The sequence below is a fragment of the Pongo abelii genome, chromosome 17 (genome assembly GCF_028885655.2).
Source record: "Pongo abelii isolate AG06213 chromosome 17, NHGRI_mPonAbe1-v2.0_pri, whole genome shotgun sequence".
NCBI lineage: Eukaryota > Metazoa > Chordata > Mammalia > Primates > Hominidae > Pongo > Pongo abelii.
The window spans coordinates 37,868,091-37,874,885 of NC_072002.2; the positions used below are offsets into that span (position 1 = coordinate 37,868,091).

The following is a 6,795-nucleotide window of genomic DNA, read 5'->3' on the forward strand; positions in this document are numbered from 1 at the left end:
AGCAGTGAGCTATGTCCAGTACAGGAGGCCAGCAGGTGGATCTCTAAGGATTGATGCAAAGAATGCTTCCAGGTTCTGAGAAATTGGCATCCCAGGCAGGCTCCTGGACAGAAATTCAGACACGATGGGTCAAAACCTGTGTCTAGAACTGCACATAAAAGCAATCACTAGTTTTAATTGGAGGCGTACTATGTATTAGCATTGCATTTGGCCCTTTCTAATTATTACTTCCTTCAGTATTCACAAATCTTTTTTTAAAAATTTTTTTGGCTTTAAGTTTATTCAATGCAAAATAATCCTCTCCAATTTTACTGAGGTGGCTGACCATGTCCACGACCAAATCTGCCCCTAAACTCAAACTCAGTTGCTGATCCAGCCCCAGCCTTGGCTTTCTTGTTGGCAACCAGGGGGCACAGCACTCCATCTGTAGGTAACTCTGTCGGCTTCCCCTCTTGTGAGTCTTGCAGGTTGCTCAGCCTCCAGGCCTTTAGGCCAAGACCTGCCAGTCTCTGGACAGCTGCAGCATAGGATGGCAGGCACAATCTCTGGGGGAAGATGAAGGTAATCACGGAGATACTGGATACCCTCGTTGGTAAGTTACCAATAGAAATGTCTCCAGGCAAACTGTTTCTTCACGTGGCCTTTGGACTTGAGAGACTGCATGGCCTTCATGACATGAAGGTTGGGCACATTCTTGTCTGCCAGCTCTGGGTGCTTAGCCTTCTGGGTGGACATCCTTCTTGTTCACCATGACTTCCTCCTTAAAAAGGAGTTCATAAATGGCAATCTGGTTCTTCTTAGACATCAAGATCTCAGCGGCTGTAGGGTCTGGAGCTGAGGCTGGAAAGAGTATTTACAAAACTTATGCCATGGGTAAAATTTTTCACATGAGGAAACTGGGACTTGGCCGGGCGTAGTAGCTCACGCCTGTAATCCCACCAATTTGGGAGGCAGAGGTGGGTGGATCACGAGGTCAGGAGATCAAGACCATCCTGGCCAACATGGTGAAACCCCATCTCTACTAAAAAAAAATACAAAAAATTAGCTGGGTGTGGTGGCGTGCACCTGTAGTCCCAGCTCTGGAGGCTGAGGCAGGAGAATTGCTTGAACCCAGGAGGCAGAGGTTGCAGTGAGCCGAGATCACACCACTGTACTCCAGCCTGCGAGACAGAGGAAGACTCGATCTCAAAAAAAAAAAAAGAAAAGAAACTGAGGTTTAAATTTTTTTTATTGTCAAATAAAGATGTAATATATTTAATGTGTTTTATGTGATGATGTGATATGTGTATACAGTGTGTAGTGATTACTATAGTCAAATTAATCTACGCATCCATCACCATCCATGCTGTACATGAGATCCCCAGAACTTGTTCCTGTGGTAGCTGAAACTTTGCAGCCTTTGACCAACATCTCTCCATTTCCTGCACCTCCTGGTCCCTGGCAACCACCATTCTACTCTGGTGGTAGATCCAGCCCTGCAGCAGACACTTTCACATACATTACATCATTTAACCTTCACAATATCTTTATCATCATTTTTTATTTCAGGTGAGGGATTGGAAGCATAGAGAGACTGAGTGGCTTGCTTCAACTCACACAGGAAGGAAGCAATAACCCAATTAATGGGACTGGGGCACGTGTCAGAGCAAACCAGCAGCAAGACTGCCCCGAGGCTGATATGCCATGGGAGAGGAAGAGACCTAAGCATTAAGGATGTAATACTTGCTATATACATTTAGTCCTCCTTAGCCTAAAACCTGAGTTAGTGACAATCTTGTAAGATGGAGAGAAATTTTGAAGATACACAACTTCAAGGAGTATGGCTTACATACTAAGTGCAGGGAGTGGCTTTCACCTGAAATAACCCAAACATCAGTTTGTTCTTCATAATGCATGAGTCACGGATTTAGCCCGTACATTGAATTCATATTATTAAAACAACCACCTTACAGGTGCTATTGTGGAGTAAGTGAAACGAATTTTAACTTTAGCATATGTGTCATTTCTTTTGAGTTGTCTAAACTTGGGTACAATTACTCATACTGAGCCAAGAGAATGAAGCAGGTTATTTCATGCCCTTTTAAAAAAGGTTGTAAAACTCTGATATTTTTTTTTTTTTGAGACAGGGTCTTGTTCTATCACCCAGACTGGGGTGCGCTAATGAGATCATGGCTCACTGCAGCCTTGACTTCCCAGGCTCTGATCCTCTTGCTTCAGCCTCCCTATTAGCTGGGAGTATAGGCTCAAGCCATCACCCCTGGCTAATTTTTGTATTTTTTGTAGAGATGGGGTCTAGTCATGTTGCCCAGGCTTGTTTCAAACTCCTGGGCTCAAGTGATCCTCTCGTCTTAGGCTCCCTAAGTGCTGGAATTATAGGTGTGAGCCACTGCACCTGGCCCAATTCTGATATTTTGTATTTCTTATATGTATTGTTGAATGAATAGTAAAGATTTAACATAGTATTAGAGCATCATGAGGTTAGAAACTATCAAGTAATAATAACCAACAAATGATTAAAAAAAATTTTTTTTTTTCTTAGAGACAGAGTCTCGCTCTGTTGCCCAGCTGGAGTGCAGTGGCACAATCTCGGCTCACTGCAACTTCTGCCTCCTGGGTTCAAGCGATTCTCCCGCCTCAGCCTCCCAAGTAGGTGGGATCACAGGCGCCTGCCACCATGCCTGGCTAATTTTTGTATTTTTACAAAATAGAGACAGGGTTTCACTATGTTGGCCAAGCTTTTCTCAAACTCCTGACCTCAAGTGATCCTCCTGCCTCAGCTTCTGAATGCAGTCAAAGTGAATTGACCAATATTTCATAATACACAATACAACTGGGTTATGAGAAAGATGATCACATAGTTGGATGTCATGGCCATATGAAATTGCTAAAAAAGTTTGTAAACACTTTCAGTTTTTGTGCTTTTCTCATTGCAACAACAAACAGTTCATCCACTGGCACTGATTGAGAGATCATAGTTTATTTTAAATAGGCAGGACCACTCTGAAACCATCTCAACAGCTGAAAAACTAGCTTTTGTGGCTTTTTTTTTCCTTTTTAAATGCTTTTTGCTTATCCATGTTAGTGAACTTTTCAATACCTGATGAAAGGATTAAAGACACTTCTTCATTCAAGGTAAACCACACTTTTTCCAATTTAGACATAAGGGAGAAATTATTCCTTCTAAGATCAACCTATAGAAGGTGCATAAAGAATGAAAAGAGAAAATATAAAATATAACCCATAGCCAAGTGGAAAAAATGAGGTCAATGCTATGCTTAAAAGGAAGATTCATCCTGGTGCTGCTTAAAGAAAAAAAATTGTAAAAATAAAAAAAAAAGATTCATAAATGGTCAAAACCCACTTTCAGAGAAAAACTATGAAATATGACTCTCACAAGATAGCTACAAAGTATTTGGCTTGTAGAATTCTCATAGATACAGACTGAAGACGTCTATTTTTGTAGAATTGTTATTTCTGGCACTATTCTTGATGCTTTGGCAAAAAGCATATTCACACAAACTTTTTTTAAACTTGGGATGAAGTTAATGGAACATTTTGGCAAATGCAAAAAACAGGGCATGAGACTCAAGAGATCAAATTTTACTTTTCCCTAGATACTTACTAAGGAGCAAAAGCCAAAAAATAAGGAAAAAAAGAATTAGAGACAAACTTAATTTTGTCTTCTTAAACACACTAACTACATAGAAAAAAAAAAGTCAAATTCTAAAAGCTCAATTTCCCAGAAATGTCTAGAAGTAATCGGAAAGAATATTTTGTATTTCACTTATGATGCATTAAAGCATTTAAAAATGGAACCTACACATAGGTGACATAATCAGCTCATGCTGGTGATTAGGAAGAAGAGGCAGGACTCTTTTCTTTTTTGAGACAGAGTCTCACTCTGTTGCCCAGGCTGGAGTGCAGTGGAGTGATCATAGCTCACTGTAGCCTTGACCTCTTGGGCTCAAGCAATCAAGATTTCGAGTGTTTTGGTTGTCTATTGTGGCATAATAGACCACCTTCAAAACCAGTGGCTTAACACAATAACTATTCATTTGCTCATGATTCAGCAATCTAGGCAGCTGGGCAGTTCTGCTGGTCTTGCCTGGAAGTCTGTCATGCAGGTACCATCATCTGAGGGCTTGAATGGGACTGTAACATCCAAGACAGCTTTACTCTGCTACGTCTTGTGTGGTCTCACGTACTCCAGGACCTCTTTCTACATACCTTTTTTCTCTAGCAGTAGTTGGACTTCCTTACAGCGTGGAATCTGAGTTCCAAAAGGGAGATTTTTTTCTTTCTTTTTTTCTTTCACACAGAGTTTCGCTCCTGTTGCCCAGGCTGGAGTGCAGTGGTGTAATCTCGGCTCACTGCAACCTCTGCCTCCTGGGTTTAAGCGATTCTCCTGCCTCAGCTTCCCAAGTAGCTGTGATTACAGGTACCCGCCACCACGCCTGACTAACAAAAGAGAGATTTCTAAGAGGACTAGAGCTTTTCAAACCTCTGTTTACATCATGCTAGCTAACATCCCATTTGCCAAAGCAAGTCATATGACCAAGGCCAGCCTCGGTGTGAGAAGGAACAACACAAGGGTATGAACTCTAAGGGCATTGCTCATTGGGGGCAAACAATGTTAACAGTCTATCACACTAACAGGAAAATGTTGAAGGTTATATAAATGCAAGTTCTGTTTTTCTGAACAAGGCAGAATCAGGTTACCTAGGAAACCAGCGATGTTTCAGAGTTGTGTAAAACAGCACCAGTCTTTGGGACTGTTCTTAGTGGTTTGTGGGGCTATATAAACTCACAGATTAGACCAACCAAGCCAATTGATCAGCCTATCCATATTTATTAAGCACCAATTGAGTAATTATCACTATGCAAAGTAGTGTGGAAGATGCATTTTTCTTGCATGCAGGATACCTACAATGGAGTTGGAGAATATAAATAGTAAAAATAATGTTGGAAATACTGTAAGACAGAATATAGCAAAGTGCTAAATTATATCATAGAATGTAAAGTAGTAAAGAATTTCAGACTTCTAGTCATGACCTATTCTGATGAGGCCTTCAACACATGGAGACATGGTCTAAGAGATGTAATAAGGCATTAATAATCCAAATCTGAGCATATACACTTGACTACAGCAACCATCTGGCTCTTCTGGGCCTCCTCTCAGGGACAGAAGACAATGGCCTCATGAACACAGAGATCAAGGGAAATCAGCTGCTTAAAGAAAGGTGATTAGACTTTCTCAAACCTGATCCTTGTTGTTGGAGAAGACAGGGCTCTTGTAACTCAAGTTTTCAGTATCTGCCTGGTCTTCCTTGTCCTTTGTAACCAACAATGTGGCCATGGGCAACAATCAACTGCACTGGGAGAGGATGACAGCTAAAGAGTTGTGCAGAATGGGAGGAGAAGTAATGGCATTTGGAACAGCAAATCCTCCCAGATATGAGGTACTGAAGACCGGGGAAGAAAGAACACCGCCTCTTTTCTAGGCTCCGCCACTTCTTTCATACTATAAATATTTAAGTACCTACTTGTGTGCCAGACATTCTGCTAGATCATAGGGCTATAAAATAAACGAAACATGGTGCCTGCCCCAAAGGAACTCATGGTCTAGTAAGTAGGCAGATAAAAGCACTACCAGGGAGGCCTGAATAGTATGTTATGTGAGCTCAATGGCAGGAATGGCCAACTCTGAGAAAGAGAGGAGAGTCTGCGGCAGGGCGAGGGAGAGCCTATTGTATTAGTCAGGGTTCTCTAGAGAAACAGAAGTGTGCGTATGTGTGTGTGTGCATATATATGTGTGTGCGTGTGTATATATGTATATATATACACACGTACACACACATATATATATACACACTCTTCCATATAAAAATGATAAATCTGTCTATCTAAATCCATATATATGGATTTATTATAGGAATTGGCTCATGCAATGGAGATCAGAAAGTCACTCAATATGCCACCTGCAAGCTGGAGAACCAGGGAAGCTAGTGTGTGATTCAGTCCAAGCCCAAATTTCTGAGAACCAGGGGAGCCAACTGTGTAACTCTCTTCAAGACCAAAAGCCTGAGAATGGGGTGAGGGTGAGGAGCCACTGGTGTAAATCCTGGAGTCTGAAAGTTGCAGAACCAGGAGCTCTGATGTCTGAAGGTAGAAGAGAATGGATGTCCCAGCTCAAGAAGAGATAGCACGGTCACCTTTCTTTTGCATTTCTGTTCTACCTGGGCCCTCAATGGATTGGATGGTGCCTGCTCACATGGGTGAGGGCAGATCTTCTTTACTCAGTCTACTATTTTAAATGCTAACCTCTTCCAGAAACATCCTCACAGGCACACCCAGAAATAAGGCTTTACCATCTGTCTGGGCATCCCTTAGCCCAGTCAAGCTGACATGTAAAATTCACCATCACATCTGCCAAATGAGGCAATGCCCGAAGTGAATTTGGGAGAATGGTTTGGGGTGATACAAGTGGCTAAGATGGAGAAGGGCAACCCTAGCAGAGGCATGGCCATGTGCAAAGTCATGTTGACACATTGTGGGATGGGGAGTAGTTTGATAGAACTGGAAAATAGGATACAATGCAGGCAGGTGAAGCATACAGGGCAGAAGAAGGCTAAGGTCAACATATGAACCCTTCTACTAAAACGACTTTATTCTAAGTAGAAGAAACATTAAATAGTGTTAAGCACAGCAGACATATGATCAAATTTACATTATAGAAAAGCACTGTTTCATAGAAATTTCAGCAATGATAAAATGTTCTATAATCTTTTCTACTGA

At 41.6% G+C, this 6,795-nt stretch overlaps 1 pseudogene; it reads right to left on the bottom strand.

Annotated features, from left to right (window-relative positions):
• Positions 1–308: 308 nt before the first annotated feature.
• On the bottom strand, positions 309–1,410 carry LOC100441750 (small ribosomal subunit protein eS10-like; annotated as a pseudogene).
• Positions 1,411–6,795: the final 5,385 nt, after the last annotated feature.